This window comes from Mastacembelus armatus, chromosome 10 (genome assembly GCF_900324485.2).
Source record: "Mastacembelus armatus chromosome 10, fMasArm1.2, whole genome shotgun sequence".
NCBI classification, from domain to species: Eukaryota; Metazoa; Chordata; class Actinopteri; order Synbranchiformes; family Mastacembelidae; genus Mastacembelus; species Mastacembelus armatus.
In genome coordinates, this window is record NC_046642.1 from 1,861,281 (window position 1) to 1,879,033 (window position 17,753).

The following is a 17,753-nucleotide window of genomic DNA, read 5'->3' on the forward strand; positions in this document are numbered from 1 at the left end:
ACTACGTCAATATCTTTTTAAAATGTTAGAACTATTTTCCACAGATATTGACTGTTATGTGTGTTCCTGCAGAAGAAAGAAAGCACAGTTAACAGCATATATAAAGCTGCTGATTAGCTGCCTGGCTGTTAATTCCTGCTGACACTGCATAGAGGTTATTTGCAGCAGCCGCTCAGGTCTGCAATGACCGTACCTCACACAATGAGGAAGTGACATTTTAATGTGCTGGATAGATCAAAATGGCTAATGTTTTATTAGCGACCTGCCATCAGCTCCAGGTGAAAGCTGCTTTTATTGGAGCCCGTCCTTCCTCCACCGGCACTCTGTGCAGAAATAAATGAAGGTATTAACATTAAGCACCTCTCCCAACGAGGCACCGGGTCCTTTTGCACCGGCCGTTATGTTCTCTCGTCAAAATTTACCCGCACAGCCACCAGTGCACTGCCATTTCCACAGCCCTGAGCCAGGTGAATCATTGCTCTGTTACACTTGCAGCTGGTATGTGTTCACATTCCTGGACGCTGTTGTTAAAATGAATCTGAGGTGATGTTCTGGACACGTCGGTTTGATGCCGGTATCAGCCCGACAGCCTGCTGCACCAACCGCCACTTCAGAACAAAACAAAAGGATGAAGGACGAGTGTGAACACAGCAGGAGTCTTTCAGACAGAGCTCACACACACACACACACAGCTGCTTTTCATGCTCTTGTCTTTCATACACCCTCACACACTTTCACAAGTCACTGTGTGTCTGTGGGTGTTTTCACACCAAAGACTCTGGTGTGTTTGGTTGGCTCGGACTGGTCTGCAATCCGTCAAACCTTTGAACAAACAAACAACTGGCCGGATGATGAAAACAAATGGGGTGTGGTCATCACAGGACTGATTCAATTACTGGATAATGGCTGACCACTTCATCTGGATCCTCTTATTGTGTCGTTCCCACTGAAATGAACCGATTTCTTCCTGAAAAGTTGGGGTTTTTAATTTATTTCCATCTGGATATGCCTATAAAAAGTGTCATTAGCAGGAACTTTATGAGTGGATCCCCATTTTGTTTGATTTGTGCACATGTGGGTGACACAATACACAGTCCTGCCAATGGTTTCACACAGGTTCCCTGATCTACAGGTGGCACTAATGAACAGTAGACCATTGGTATGCATGGATATGAAAAAATAGGATTTAAAATGATTAAAAATCACCACTACATTTTTTTTTTTTTTGGAGAAAGTACTGTTTGTTACCTTTCAAGGATGAAAAACCCAACCTCACATGCCACCCTAAAGTCAGTCTTTGTTTATACTTAAACCTGGATCAAGCCCGGTCCTACCCCTCATCTCCCCAAAGATTAGTGGAGTCCTTTGGATCTGTGAGGATGCTGAGGAGTCTAAGGGCACATTTACTAGCACACTACTTTGATTTATCCTCTCTTTTTTATTATAATTCGGGATATAATGCCGTCAGCTGAAGCGGCTGATTCCTCTGAAGATGACAGATGTCAGATGATGTCTCCTCTGCTTCATCCATGGCCAGTGTGTCAGCAACTGATGATCCACCTGAACATACCAGGTTTCTGAGACAATAAAAGAGGCCAGAAACACTAAATCGCCGATTAAAACGCCGATTGGTTGCAATCTGCATGCTCTTTCCTGGGGGTGCTGACATGAACCGGTTAATCCAGCGGCAGCAAACAATACTTCAGCTGAGATTCCTGAACTTTCCACAGTTTATTAGCCAAGCCTCAGGTGGCTCACACAGCCTGTCTCATTCTGTCTCAGCTTATGGGGCTTGTAAACACAGCCACTAGCTGCTGCTAAATCCCAGCAGGGGTGGACAGAGCTGAATCACAATGCTCTGCCTCGAATCGGTGCAGCATCACACAGCTGTGAGAACGTATGTAAATATGTAAAGAGGAGCAGAAGTGCGCTGCTTATCAGCTAAATGATTATGCATTCATGCAACAGACTCTGCTGTTAAATGTATTCAGTGAAAAATCGTATCACTGAAAAATCGTATCAGTCTTAGTTAACTGGTCTTAGCCAGCGTGTTTTACTTCCAGCCCTGAGAGCTTTCTTTTCTTACAACTCTTTTTTTTTAATGTGCCAGGTTAGCCCAAGAAAATGCATTAACCAAGTTTATCTCTATTGCAGACAAGTCGAAGTTTTTCCAGGACAGAAATTTAGACAAATAACCTGAATATCCCATTAGATTTGGTTTGTCCAGCTGTTTTTATTTGTCCAGAATTAAGAAAAAAGATGTTGAAGATTAAATCTGAAGGTCTAATACCACAGCAAAACTAATGCTTAGGTTTTTGAAGTATGTACAATATGTAAGTTTAGGACAAACATTCAAACACAAACACCCTCAGGTCTTTCACTTAAAAAAATACACTATAACACTATAAATACTCTGTTAGTACTAAAAGTCCTGAATTCAAAACTGTAGTTGAGTAAAAATGTGGACATTAAAATATTCTGAAAATTTTAAAAGTATCCGTTACCCTTTCACAATAATGTTCATTGTATTATAAGGTTATAATTATTGTAAAATAATAAAAGTACTAAAATACAACATTTGGAATAATAGTAGAGTACATGTACACCGTGTACTGTTTGCATTTACTCTCCAGTGAAAGCACCAGTCATGTATGTATCAGTCTGTTGTGTCTGCACTGCAGAAACAAGAAAAGGTGCAGTCTAGTGAAAATGTGCAGGTTGGAATGAACATTATTGGCTCATTTTGCTCCATATTTATTTATTTTTCTAACTGACCACATGGAAACATTTGCATGTTTAATTTTACAGTCAGATGTACCTTTTCCAAAAACATATCAAACCAAGAGCCCATAATGTGTAAGACCTGGAGTTGGTTTCTCTCAGCAGACTGTCTTTAAAACTACTAAATGTGATCCTGAGATGGCTGAATGACTGTGAGCATCCAGGTGTGAGGAGCGGCTGAGTCCGGCTGCTGATGGCGGCCTTCTTGTGTTGTGAACCTCACGCTGGTGCTGCAGATGCCTTTTGTTGTCGTCTCTTAACTTGGCTCACCAGGAGCTTGACACTTAACAATCTGGAGCTCGTAATGTGCGGCGAGGAGGAGCGCTCGTCTCCCAGCGTGCACTGTGTTCTTTCCTGCTCTGGCCCTGGAGGGACGGGATAACGATTCATGAAAAGATGTTTTATATTTTATCGGTGATGTTTTCCAGAACTGAACACCAGCTCCTGATAATGCATCGGTTATGTTTCTCTTCGCTCGGTTGAACATTTCTTTTATGCTTGTAAAGGCTTCAAGGAAGTATTTTAAGTTTGACAGTAGGAAGAAGAAAAGAAACATGTCCAGAGTTGTAGCTGAATTGCTGAATAAGTCAGAAACTTTGATTGTAGCTTGCTGTATTGTGCAACCTGATGGAAGTGATCTCTTTGGTGTCTCCATGTTTTACAGTTTTTCTCTGGGCAGCATGAAATGGCACATTTCATCTGCCAGGCTGTGTAAAAGTGGAGATGTGCTGAGGTTTGAATCGCACTAACGCAGCCCAGCAGAGGAAAGAGAAGTGTCCTGCCTCTGAAAAGTTGATGACACGCTCAGCTCACTTGTCTTGGCGGGCAGCAGCTCCAAATTTGAAGCTGTCAGGTTGTTTTTTGACAGCAAGTCAAAACTCTTGGAGCGGCTTGGTTTGATTTCCTGAGAGGTTAGATCACATTCCGTCATCTCACCATTTACAGCTGCAATCTCCGGTTGGCTGCAGCCCGATAAAACATGAGGAAGGATGCACTGAAACGCTGCAACAATAGCTCTTGTTACTGAAACATATCTAGTACCTCTGTCACAACAAATATATAAATACCATGTGAACATTTCAGTGAAAGTAATTAGGAGTTCTCACTCTTAAAGCACAACTCTGGCATTTTTCTATACACTCTGTCAACAGTTCCCCTGTGCAGAGTCAACTAGTGTTATATGGTATCAAACCCTGTACTCTTATATGGTATCAAACCCTGTACTCTTATATGGTATCAAAGCCTGTACTCTTATATGGTATCAAACCCTGTACGCTTATATGGTATCAAACCCTGTACTCTTATATGGTATCAAAGCCTGTACTCTTATATGGTATCAAAGCCTGCAGTAGTATATGGGTATCAAACCCTGTACTTTTATATGGTATCAAACATTGTACTCTTATATGGTATCAAAGCCTGTACTCTTATATGGTATCAAACCCTGTACGCTTATATGGTATCAAACCCTGTACGCTTATATGGTATCAAACCCTGTACTCTTATATGGTATCAAAGCCTGTACTCTTATATGGTATCAAACCCTGTACGCTTATATGGTATCAAACCCTGTACTCTTATATGGTATCAAACCCTGTACTCTTATATGGTATCAAAGCCTGTACTCTTATATGGTATCAAAGCCTGTAGTAGTATATGGGTATCAAACCCTGTACTCTTATATGGTATCAAACCCTGTACTCTTATATGGTATCAAACCCTGTACTCTTATATGGTATCAAAGCCTGTACTCTTATATGGTATCAAACCCTGTACGCTTATATGGTATCAAACCCTGTACGCTTATATGGTATCAAACCCTGTACTCTTATATGGTATCAAAGCCTGTACTCTTATATGGTATCAAACCCTGTACTCTTATATGGTATCAAAGCCTGTAGTAGTATATGGGTATCAAACCCTGTACTCTTATATGGTATCAAACCCTGTACTCTTATATGGTATCAAACCCTGTACTCTTATATAGTATCAAAGCCTGTACTCTTATATGGTATCAAACCCTGTACGCTTATATGGTATCAAACCCTGTACTCTTATATGGTATCAAACCCTGTACGCTTATATGGTATCAAACCCTGTACTCTTATATGGTATCAAAGCCTGCAGTAGTATATGGGTATCAAACCCTGTACTCTTATATGGTATCAAACCCTGTACTCTTATATGGTATCAAACCCTGTACGCTTATATGGTATCAAACCCTGTACTCTTATATGGTATCAAAGCCTGTACTCTTATATGGTATCAAAGCCTGCAGTAGTATATGGGTATCAAACCCTGTACTTTTATATGGTATCAAACATTGTACTCTTATATGGTATCAAAGACTGTAGTAGTATAGGGGTATCAAACATTGTACTCTTATATGGTATCAAACCCTGTAGTAGTATATGGGTGTCAAAGCCAATAGTATTAAGTGGGTATTAAACCCTGTAGTATTATATGCAATCAAGCTGGAATAGTATTAAATGAGTATCATACCCTGCAGTATTATATGGCTGTCAAACTCTGTAGTATTACATGGTATCAAACCCTATAGTATTAGATGGGTATCAAACCCTATAGTAGTATATGGGTATCAAACCTTGATATGTGTTCCTCTGTGCCTCAGAGCTCCATCACTGTTGTACTGGGTCACATGTTAGTAGTTTATTCTGACATATACACTGTCCTGTCCTGCTGTCACTAATACTCACTAAAAACCAAGTGTTGATTCATGCGCTGCTTAAAATAGTCCACAACGAAAGACCAGTTTCCACCTCTTTGTTTGGTAATATCTACAGTGAGCAGTTGCTCTTATGAGATCACTGAGCCTCTTTAAATAATGAAACTGTATATTTGTGATAGGTTTTTAAAGATTTATGCGTTCAGCAGGAACAAGTGGAGCTGAAAGCCACAGACAGAGTAGCTCCAGGCTCAGATCATTTTTGTGTCCACAGTCCTTATTGTGGAATCACGAGGCACGGAATAAAACAAAAGGCAGTGACTATAAAATACTGAGTAGATATTTCTGAGAATCTTATCGTAGAGCCACATCATAAGTACCATTTAGTCCCAATGTTGGTGACAGTCATGCTTTTCTTCAAAAACCTCTGCATAAATCAAATGTTTAGGTTGAGGTTTGTTATTTCCTTAAAATAGCTGCAAAATACATGCCCATGATACTGTGACTTTTAAAATGTAGCCCCTAGTTCCAGCCTTCTTTGCTAAGCTAACTGTTGAAAATGCTTTTAATCCTCTCATCAAACCCTCAGCGCAAAATGAAATAATATTTGCCCAAATTTCTAACTGCTCCTTTAAAAAGCCTGGACCATCTTGCAATATTCAGCACTGTCTAATACCACAATGTAGTACAGTAAGTGACTCAGATATAAGAGCCATAATGTACTCTCAGAGAGGAAAGTAATGGACTGAACAAATCAACATAAGGCTATTATTATTTTGTTGTGTTTAAATTTACTGTGAGGTTTTATTTTGCTGAAGTTTTTAGTGAGCAGTCGTCTGCTGCAGGAGTCCTTTCTTCTTCCTAATGGCTCAGATGATGTTTTATCTGTGGTGATTATTGAAAGACAGAGAAAGCTCAGTGTGTGCAGACGTCCTCCAGTACAGTAAATGTAGTTGCTGCACAAAGAGAAGTAATGCTGTCTGATACACAGCTGAGCCTCCTCGCACGTTAATTCACTTCAGTACAGAAAGCTGTTTAATGGGCTCTTACAGCCTCTCCCGAAACACTGAGCACAGTCACGTCCATGGCAGACTTTAATCCAGAAAGTTGTACAGTATATAATTTTACGCTTCAGAGTCATTTCATGTCTTCCTGACTTTAATGGTTCTAACAGATAAACAGAAGTGAATACTGCTTTTCTCCAAGCTTATGAAGGTTTGAGTCGCAACCGACTGTGGGTCGAAATTTAAATCCACAACTTTTCTTCTGACAGAAAGAGAGATAAGAGCAGAGGGATGATTAGGGATTTTCTTTTTGCTAATTAAACTATCTCATTACTCTTAGGATCAGATTAAACCAAGGACTTTTCACACCACTTGAGGGAATCCTCTGCACACTGCTGCTGTCAAACTCTAATTTGAGCAAGCAATCACTGTTCGCATCGACTGTGTGTAAATGTGTGTCGGCTGCTGTGAAGCTGAAGAACTTTGTTGTTTCAGTCTGAAGCTGAGCTCAGATTTGGTGTTAGCGAGGCGCAGTAATCGGAGGTACAGTGCCTCGTGGTGCTGTGTTCCACTCAGGTGCACTCGTGTGAAAATAAAACTGAGAGTGAAGACCGTGCAAGGCTGCGGTGCTAATTACAGAGCAGAAAACAAAAGCGTTTGTGGCTTAAAGGTTCCAGATGTCAGGTCCACAGTTTGAACCCAGCTGAGGAGCTTTGTTGCATGTTGACAGCAATAAAGAATAAAATAATAGCAGCCTGCCAGTCTAACCAGTAAAAAAAAACATACTATATGCGCCCTTACAGCTGAATTCACAGCAGTGAGTATATCTCTCTGCTGCCAACTTACTTTCTCATTCATGGTGTGATGACAGCTTACATAAAAATCTGTGCAGGAGCAGCTTTAATAGAAAGAATAACAGTGCCGGAGCTCCTGGGCTCTGAATGCAGGTTCGAGTAAACAGCTGCTGAGCTGGTGTGCTGCAGCGTTGGAGGCCAGCTTTTCCATTAGCACTGGATGCTAGTTAGGCGTAGCCGGCGGCGAAAGATGCTGGCATCGCCACGTGTCCACTCACTGTTTTCTCCACACACACACTGGAAAACAGGAAATGCAACAGGGAGTAATGTGGAACAGATTTGACTAGTCTGCAGCCAGTCACTTCATTCTGCCAACCACAGCGGTCGAGCGACATACCATCCAGGATATCTTTTCATCGAGAGGGAAAGGCAGGTCCAGCTGGATGGTGATAGAGCCAGAAACTCTGCAGGAGTTTTACAGAACAGAGAGACGCTGCTGTGGACTGAGCTGAGCAAGAAAAACACTGGAAAATCTGCTAACGACACCACAGTGACTATGAGATAGTGATGAGTATAAGAGACACGGGATGACAAGATATCAGAGTAGGTTTTTCAGGATAAACGGATGAGATAAGGTGCAAGATAGAAAAGATAACAAAGAAATGAATCAGATACCAAACACCGGGGTTTAAGGCATACATACTTACAGACAGGCTACTAACACAGTAATGTTTAAAAATGAAAAATTACATTTGTCCTTCGATTCGGTCCACCTATTCTTCCCTGACTTTAGGATGCAGCAGCTAATTAGGTTGGACTGTTACAGGCCCTGAAGATCAATACCAGCCTCACCGCCCTGCAGAGGGCCAAGCAAGGGCCGAATGAGAGAGTGAGCGAGAGGGGGGCTGTATGTCTGCCTTCATTTATTGAATTTCCACTTGCTTTACAACACAGTGCTAAGCAGAGGCACGAACAGCTAACCAGCAACACACACTGTGTTTCTCACCACACTGGAGTTCATTTCATTTCTGACTTACTCTGAAACATTTGAATACGTCTCACTGTGACAAAAGGAATCTTAAAAACATCCCCAATCCCAACTGGGGACATTTTTCTGTGTGACGAGAGGATCTGACAGTGTAAAATGATGTTTCACAGCCTGCACAATGTGAACGGACAATAAACAGAACGCTATGCACACTGGTGACTGTATTTCCACACGTGAAGACTCAGTGATGTAATGTGCTCCCCAGGAGAAATCATGACCAACCTCAACACAAACCGAGAACCTGGTCCTGCCTTTCAACTAAGTGAAGGAGCGAAGACTCACTGAAATATCCTGCACTTTCTTTCTCTCCAAGAAAGTCTTTAATTCACTTATCACAGCTTTGTCCTTACTGAATCTTAAGGAAATAAAGAACTAGGTTCTCAGAGATGTTCCACATCCACAGGAAGATACACAGAAACATCCAGTCCACACTGCAACAGAATCAGAATATTGATGTTTTGTTAAGCCTGTGAAGGACAGAGCTAATAATTTTTGATCTCATTAAAAATGTAAACAGTACTCGGACTATGTGAGATATTAACCTGACAGATTGAACTCAAGAGTCCTGATGGCTGAACAGAGTCAGAACAAGTTCTTTAAAGCACTGCAGGTTCCTGAAGATGAGAACAGGGCCCTTACAGCCCTGGTGGTCCGGTTAAAGTGGCCAACCAATGGCTGCCTGCTCTCAACACCTTTATGTCATCAACTGACAACCGCCTCCATCCTTCCTCATGTTCGGCTGTAAAAAAATAAAGCCATAACGTACTCGTGGTGCTGATGCTTTGATTATCGCTAGACCTGCAGCTGCTGCTCTGTCCAGTTAGTGTTATGGATGCGTTTCGCCTCATTACCCCAATCACACCCACACTTTCCCTCCATGTTGGGCCCTGACCGGCTGGCAAGACCCTGAGCTGGGGAAAGGGGGGTCCTTATGGAAGGATTGAGCCAGGTATTGTGGCCTTTTATATCAGATTTTTTCCTGAGGTGATGCCTCCAGCGTGTTTTGCAGTCAGATGGTGAAGGTGCAGTTTTCAGGCCATGGAAGTGGAAAAAGTGGAAGTGACACAGCAGCAGAGACCAGGTTTCGGATCGAGCTTATTAACTCACAGTAATCCATCTGTTCGCTGAATCATTATCATCAGAGAAGAGAACAGCACACACACAAGGTCCATCTACAGCCTAATATAACAGATGTTCTCAAAATGTCAACAATATAAACAAGGTCTATTTTATATAGTTTTTCCAAAGTTCATTTAAAAACACCTGAAAATCTCATGTAGAGCAGGTTTAAACCAGCAGTCTCAGTCTCTAAGTACCTGGATGGTTTTTGTCTTTAACAATAAATTTCTATCAATTTATTTTTGCAAAGCTCATCTTTCCTTTCATCTACACACACAACACATAAGAGCTGTGAATGGGTCTAAACACATCCGACCGGACTGAGGCTGCTAAGTGTGAGACCTGAGCGTGACCTGACCTTTACGTTACTACTACAGCTACTGTGTGGGGTTAATGCGGTGCTAATGCACTAGCTGCACTGTCTCTTTCGCTCTTAGTGCTGAGTAAAGTGTATATTTGGAAAAAAGACAACTGGAGCAGACAGACAGAGACTTTCCCAAAACAAACTGAAGCTTTTTGCTATAAACTGCTCCAAGAAATAAAGTTTTTGTGGCAAATGTTGACAAATATCATTTCTTGGACTAAATAATAAAGCAAAATAAAGAGGTTGAGCTTCACTACGAATTTAAATAATTACTGTTAATTAAAAAAGAAAATGTAGAGATATTAAAATAATGCATATGCGGTGCCAGACACGACTACCTGCTGCCCATGGCCGAGGGCTCCTGTGTTTAATCAGCATCGTTTGCTCTGGACAAACAAAACATCCATGTGAACACAACTGGGCTGAAAAAGGTTTAGGTTTTACAAACTAATGGCAGGAAAGTGGAACATGAACAACAAAGAGATGATTTCTGTCCCAACAGATAGAAACTGATTTCTGAAAGGAACAGCAGGGCCAATGGCACTGAAACACTGAAATGCATTCATTCTTCATTTTGTCACAGTTTTATTATCAGTCTGATGCTGTTGCTGGAGGTTTCCACACAGCGTCTCCCCTGAAATCACATTAACATCCATTTCTCAGCTATTTTACACTGATTCTACTCATCAGTCGGGAGGAAACACACTTCAGAGTGGGGAAAAAAACGCACCGTGGTGTGGAGATACATGACGCAGACATTAGCCAGTTACTGTCTGACAGCATTCCTTCCTTCTGTCTGCAGGAATAATCCCTGGACCGAGCCAGCTGTCAGACAGCTCTAAGCCCACCCCCATGTTTTATTTATGAGTGTTTCATTAATAGATGTCCTCTGTGTTTCTGACAGCCATAAATTGCAGGATATTCTGGGAGGATTGCCATTCGAGCTTCCATCCCAGGGTTTAGTTCAGAAGAGAAGGTCAACACCAACCGTGCCGCCACAGAGGGAGACAGCAGCGATGTGAGATAATACATTGACGTGTAAAGCAAAATATGAGGATATGTGAGCAAAAGCTTGTGTTGCTGCTCCTTTGTCACCCTGCCAGATGAGACAGAAAGGAAATCGTCCTCTCCAGAAATGTGCGAAGTAAGCAGCATCTCAGCGGACAGCAGTGTGAACACGGACACCCAGAAAAACAGATGAAAGTACAAAAAAAGTTCATAAACATGAGGCGTGAACTGGAAAACAGCCTTATGTGTTTACTCTGTGTCCTTCAGGTCATAAATGACCTGATGTATTTCCAGTAACAGCAGAGGAAAACAAACTATGAGCATAAAAACACATATAATTCAGGCCTATTATTTTGTTTGCTTGAATTAGTGGTTGCACTGTTCTTTAGGTTTCCCTATTTAGCAATGATAAGCAGCATATAAATGTTTAATTTGGTTTCTAACATACTGTAATGTAGTTGTGTGCAGCTAATTAATGGCAATGCAGTGAAACACAGCTATAATAATATATCTCTGCAGGAGGAGTCATAAGGATGAAGACACCAAACAAGAGAAGTAGATGCAAAACAATTCCAGACATAAAACAAGTAAAAGTGAATGGAACACAACAAAAAGAGACAAAGACTGAGCAAAATCTGACACAAATCAAACCCAAAGAGAAGAAAAGTGTGATTACAAAGAGATAAGAGCCTGGTCCTGTGCCCGGTGACCCGTCGTCTAATCATCCGTCCATGCTTGTAACCAGCTGGTCGGCGTTCCTGCTCGCATGATTTGCTATTTCTTTGGTTTTTGGATTTGTTAGCTAACACTAACACTTCCCTCTGCTTAAAGACAATTTCCCAGAACGCCCACCTCTGCCTTTAAAGAGCATGTGGACGTGGTTACATCCGTTGGGGTAAGGCAGACACAAAACGTGAACACCTGTCCTATAAGCAGAATACTGTTTCAGGATGATGGTGACGATGATCGTTCTACCGCAGATACGGCCACAGTGTGTATCCAACTGGGTGACTGTTGTTTTCCTGCTGGCTTTTAGGGAAGAAGGACGCTCATCTTTGTTCTGGGATTTGTGACAACAATATGTGATCACTGCTGTTTTATTTATGGCTGCCTGTTTTTTATTTTGCAGCTTTCTTGTGTCTCTCCCCCACAGAGGATTTCAGCTGCTGCCAAAGGCTCTGTCCCGTCATTCATCATTTAAAGGTGCCAGTCAATAAATTATATAAGTGAATGATTCATTCAGGCACTAAGTGCAAGTAAATACTGTGTAAGCTGCGGTCCATGTTCTTGTTCAGGAGAGGAGCTTCCTCTTTAATTCATCAGCCTGTTTCTCACTGAAAACTCTCAGGATTCCTCTGTATACTTTGCATACACTGTAAAAAATCTCCGCCTCAGTCAAATCCTCCTGTTTTAACTGTTTATTTTTTAAAGTAACATCAGTTTGTTTTTGGTGCAGTGATGTGACTTTTTGTGCTGATTCAGGTTATTGACATTTATTTCTGTGCTTAAACACAATTTAATAATAATAGTAACAACAGCCCTGTGACAAACTGGGGATCGGTCCAGGCTGGATCCTGATGTTCACTGTATGGATGTACAACTCAGGTTTGACTGTGCTGCTCCAACAAACCAATCACATGCCATTTATTTTAAACAACAGCTCAAATAATATTGAGACATAGTCATCGAAGATCAGAAAAAAAGTCTAATATTTGTGTTTGAACTTGGGCCCTGGGGCCGGACCCTAAAGGCCGAGGACCCCCTGGACGATAACTAACTGCATATAAAGTTGTTAAAATTAACTCCAGCAGTAAGATGCTGCTGAGCCATCAATGCAGTGGTATGAAAAATGGTAGACAGAATCAAAAACCAGTGGCAATCAAGTCACTTCAAGTATGTTTTGCTGATTGTACTTTTACTTACTGTATGTGGACTGTACTGTGTACTTTAACTAGAATACTAACACGTATTGTCATGTCATGTCATGTCATGAATCTGTCATGAAACTAGTGTAGATCAGGGAACAGAACCAGGGTGTGGGTCAGGAAATATTGTACATATGCCATGACTTCCTGTAATGGGACTTTTACTTTGGTCATGTTTCCGGGTTCGCCTGGGTTTATCCCAGGTAGCGTCATGTTTAGTTATTGTTGATTAGTTTCACCTGTGTCTGTCTTGCCTTGGTTTACTCCGCTCTCATGTCTCTGTGTTTGCATGTGGGCTCCTTTGACAACTAGCTGATTGGCCTCACCTGATCCAGATTAGGGATCAGTGGCAGACGTATATATACCTGCTTCCTGCCGCACATAAGACTGTCTGCAATTGGGTTTATTCGTCTCAGTGCTTCCTGACAACGTATTGTTGTTTTCTAACTGCTTAGTGACATGGAGAAAGACAGACACTGTTTAGTGAGTGTTAGAACAGCAACAGACGTCAAAACGTTCGATAATAAACTCCTAACCCATAACCCCACAATCCTAACTCTCTCTTAAACCTAACCCTAACCCCCCAAACTCTAACTCTCCTAACCCTAACCCTCCAACCCTAACTCTAACACTGACCCTATAATAATAATTACTAAATAAATAATAACTAATTGATAAATAAATAATAATTTATAGGCTGTTAGAGGAAACAGGTCAAACTATAATATGCTGTCATGCTGAAGGAATGTTTCCAACTACTACATTTCCTGGTGCGTAATAGCTGATTTATACTCCTTCTGAGATGTTTCATGGATGCTGACATTATAACTGTCATATATTGTTTGTGTTGATGAGAAATTATTTCACCTGGAACTGGGTTTGTATAATAATAAGCAGTTGTTGCTGGAAGCAGTACCATTATTTCAGCACAAATAAAGAAGCATTTGACAACATCAGTCCTCACAAGCACTCAAAAGCACGACTGCGAGTGCTTATTATACATGCTTTGATTATTTCAGGCACAGCTTCTGTCCACAGCCATGGGAATAACTTCTCTGTCTCTGCAACTATTAGTGACATCACAGAACACAACACACTGCCTGCCTAAAAAAAATCACGCACATTAATGTTTCAGTGTCATTGATTACTGATCGATGAGTCTGCATTCTATTGTCAGATTGTTTTCTCACTGATTGTGCAAGAAATATGTTCCTCTCTCAGCGTCACATAGGATTTTTTAGTCCAGGGAATTAGTACTTTTTAAAAGCAGAGTCAACATCTGTCAGTAACTAAACATTTACCCTGCAGGTAATTGACCTGTTTTAATGTCAACACACAATGAACATTTTTCTCATCAGTGTTTTTTTTTTGTTGTTGTTTTCTGCTTCCTGCTCTTCAACATGAACTTTAACGCAGAAAATGTCAAAAGGTTTTTGAAAAAAAAGGTCAGATTACCGTGTGTTTGTTGAAGTAATGTCCTTATGTTAACCACTTGAATGTTAATGTTGAATAAAGTGTTGCAGCCTCTGCGTCATACCGGTTGTGTGTTTTTAAATTCTTTAGTGCTTCATGAAGTGGTGTTAAAATAGCTGAACTAAAAGCTGGATTTCAGTAGGAAATATAAAAACCTCACTCAACAGAAAGGAAAGAGCCACTCACAAATGAAAAACATACAAACAAATATTAGACAGTGGTAAAAATGTCTCTGCAGAAAATAAACTTCAACAAACACTTCCTGAGAAAAACATTTTTATCTTATCTGTGAAATTTTCATATTAGAAACATCAGTTTGGCTCCAGCTCTGGGTTTATGAGATTCTTCTGCAAATGTCCCTGCAGATCTGTGGGAACAGGACATTAATGTCTTTTATAACTGCGGAATAATACACTGTCAACACTAGTACATAGTGTGTAACCTAACAGATAACATTACATGGAGTGAGTATAATGTATGGAAATGGGACACGGTAAAAACCAAACAACAAACCAGATTTAAAATGGAGATTTTAGCAGTGCAGCCAAGCCTCCTCTGCTTTCAGTTTGCTTGATGCTTAACAGCCAGTTACATAACTCACGATCTTCGGTTCACTCACTTTTTTGAAGAGTGCATGAAGGGAAGATTCATTTTCATCTGTCACCCTCTTAATATCTGCCACTGAACACTCCGCAGAGCGGTTTGGAGGCGCCTCTCTGCGACAAGAGGCAACTTTTTCCGGTTCAGTGTTTGTGGAATAAAAGCAACAGGAAGACAGACAGGCGCTCAGCACCGGAGGCCATAATTATCCTGTTTGTTTCGAGGCCGTCGTTTTGTTTTATTCAAATCTCCACAGGGCTGACAAGGCTCGGGAAAGGCTCATTTTACTGTCATGTCAGGTTTGTCAGCACGAAGACGCAGCTTTGCATTAAATATCCTGAGTCTTTTGTCACTGAGCAGAATCAACTGCAGGAGACAACAGTGTTTGAACAGCCACGCGAAATGAGAAGCAGGTTCCTCAGGTTCCTTTCACGCTGTCTGCGAGTGTGGTGGGTCAGAACGATTGATTTCCACTGTGGTCGGTGCTGATGATGACCCACAGCAATGCTCTTTTTGTGACATGTCATACCCCATCTTGACTCCATCTCTCTCCTTTCAGCTCCCAAAAAGTCATAAAAATATCCTAAAAATAACCTTCCCCTGACTCTGAGCTGGAATGGGGCTTCTAAAAATACCACAGCTCATGGACTAAAGGAGTAAAGAGACATATGCCTCTGTTGAACTGCTGTTTTCAATATCTTGAAGCAGTAAAATCTACAATCCTTCCTCTTCCATTGTTGACCATGTAAACATGCTGAATGTATTTTTGGTGAACTGAATCGTGCGTATTTCTATAATTAAGTGCCTGTGCAGGTGCATAGTTTTAACCGTGCACAGTCACCCAGATCGACCTCCCACTGTCCTGCTGCACCCTGCACAGCACAGTGGACCTCACACCTCCTTCTCACCTCCACCTGTCAGCACCTCCTCCCCCCGGCGGCTCTCGCTCATTGAATTTTCATGTTTGCTGCTGATTTTGGCTCAGAAGAGCCGCTTCCGAACACAGATCTCAGACGGAGAAAAGGAAGGATGGAGGAGTAAGAACAGTAGGAGATGTCCAGTGTTTTTCTTCTGTGCATCTCACGGTTCATTTAGCAGCTGTTAAACTTTATCGCATCTGTATTTTAAATGACTGTTCAGCACTTACTTCTTTTTCTTTCTTTGTATTTCTGCATAGCATGTGAAAAACATTTTTCTTTCCTACAGCTTTAAATTTTTAGACTCATTACCACCTGCTTTGGAAATACAGTCCAGGTTCTCATGGGTCTACAGCGATGCCAAAGTAATGGTTCTAAAATGAATGTACATACGGTTTGTCAGTGGACTATGGTGACGGTTTTTAGTGCCACAGAATATTCTGTCAGATGACACAGACGGAAATGAAGCCATGATGCTGATGAATGAAAATAAATATGGTTTGTTTTGTTCAACTGAAAAGCTCATGTCAGGTTAGGTAATGAAAAAGGTACAATTCGCTCCCAACAGTCAAGAAGAAGATTAGCACTAGTTATCACCAGGCAGGCAGGTATTAGGAGAACAAATCTTATTGTACTGTTGTATAATGTCACTGTGGCCCTGAAAGAATCATGTCTCAGAAACAAACCTGATGGTTCCAGCACAAACACAAAGCAGATCACAGATAGCATCACAAAAACTGACGAGGAATAGAAAAATCCAAACAATAAAATAATCACTAAAGCATTCTGCAACATCATGAACACACTGCAGAAATTCAGACTCTCTTTGTTGTATTGGCAGTGAAGGAAAATCTAACAAAGAGCTAGAAAAAGGACGGAGACAGGAAGAGACAAAAAGAGACAGTGAGTTCCTCGATGGGAGTGGGTCACTAAAGGAGCAGCAGCTTGAAATGAGTCTATAAATACTTTGTTCATGGATGAAATAACTCAAAGAATGAAATAACTCTGCAGAAGAAATAACTTTCCTCTCCTCCTCCTGCTGCTGCCTCTGACATGATTATTTCATGTAATGACTTTTCTTTGGAGATGATTTTCCTCGGAGCCTCGCCTGCTTCCTTCCTGCCTCCGTCTTCTCTTTCCACAGCGCGCCCTGTTCGCTCACAGTGCCGAAACGATGATGACTCTGTTTCTCACTCTCGCTTTCTGTCTAGTGATGCCTTTAATGTTCCAAATCACACAGCATGGAAAGTAATATGAGGAAGGAGTTTGTGCAGCGGGTGATGTTAAAGCTGCTGTGTGCTCAAGTCCAAGATTAAAAAAGTACTGAAAATAAAATAACTGAAACATAATCATTGTTGGGTGACTGTGCTGCACCTCAGCAGAATCTGTTACTGTGTCTTTAATACTCCCTTTATTATGCCAGACTTCCATCACTTTGCCAAAGGTATGTGGACACCTGAGCATTTCAGCTGTAGGCAATACATGTGATTTCAATACCATGGCCTTTAATATTCTGCAATAACAGAGTCCATGGCGTCTGTGTTTAGGGAGCAGACCCAGGGGCGTCAGGGAGGTCCAACGCTGATGTTGGGAGGTGAGGTCAAGCTCGCCATCGATGTTCTGGTTCATGCCAAAGCTGCTGGACGAGGTTGGGGTCAGGGCTGCATTCAGGGGAGTTAAGTTGGTCCACACCGAACTGGAAAAGTCAGCTCTGTGCACATAGGGAGAATTTATGTTTTTAACCAGAGTCCTTTATTTCAAATGAGTCTTGGAGAATAAGATGAACGTTTTCTCCAGTTAAGACATTAATAACATGAATGAAATTAATTAACTGCATAATTCTGAACTTTAGTAGAGTCAGTGCAGCTGAAAACAACATTTTTGTGGATTTTGTTTCCATTTTTATTTGGATGATTTTGATTTGAGTTTTGTGAAACTAGTAAATTCGAAGATATATATTGCATCATGTGTCTAAGAAGTTTTATTCTCAGAAAAAAGAGTTTTTTACTTTTCAGTTTGACTGAATGACAGGTG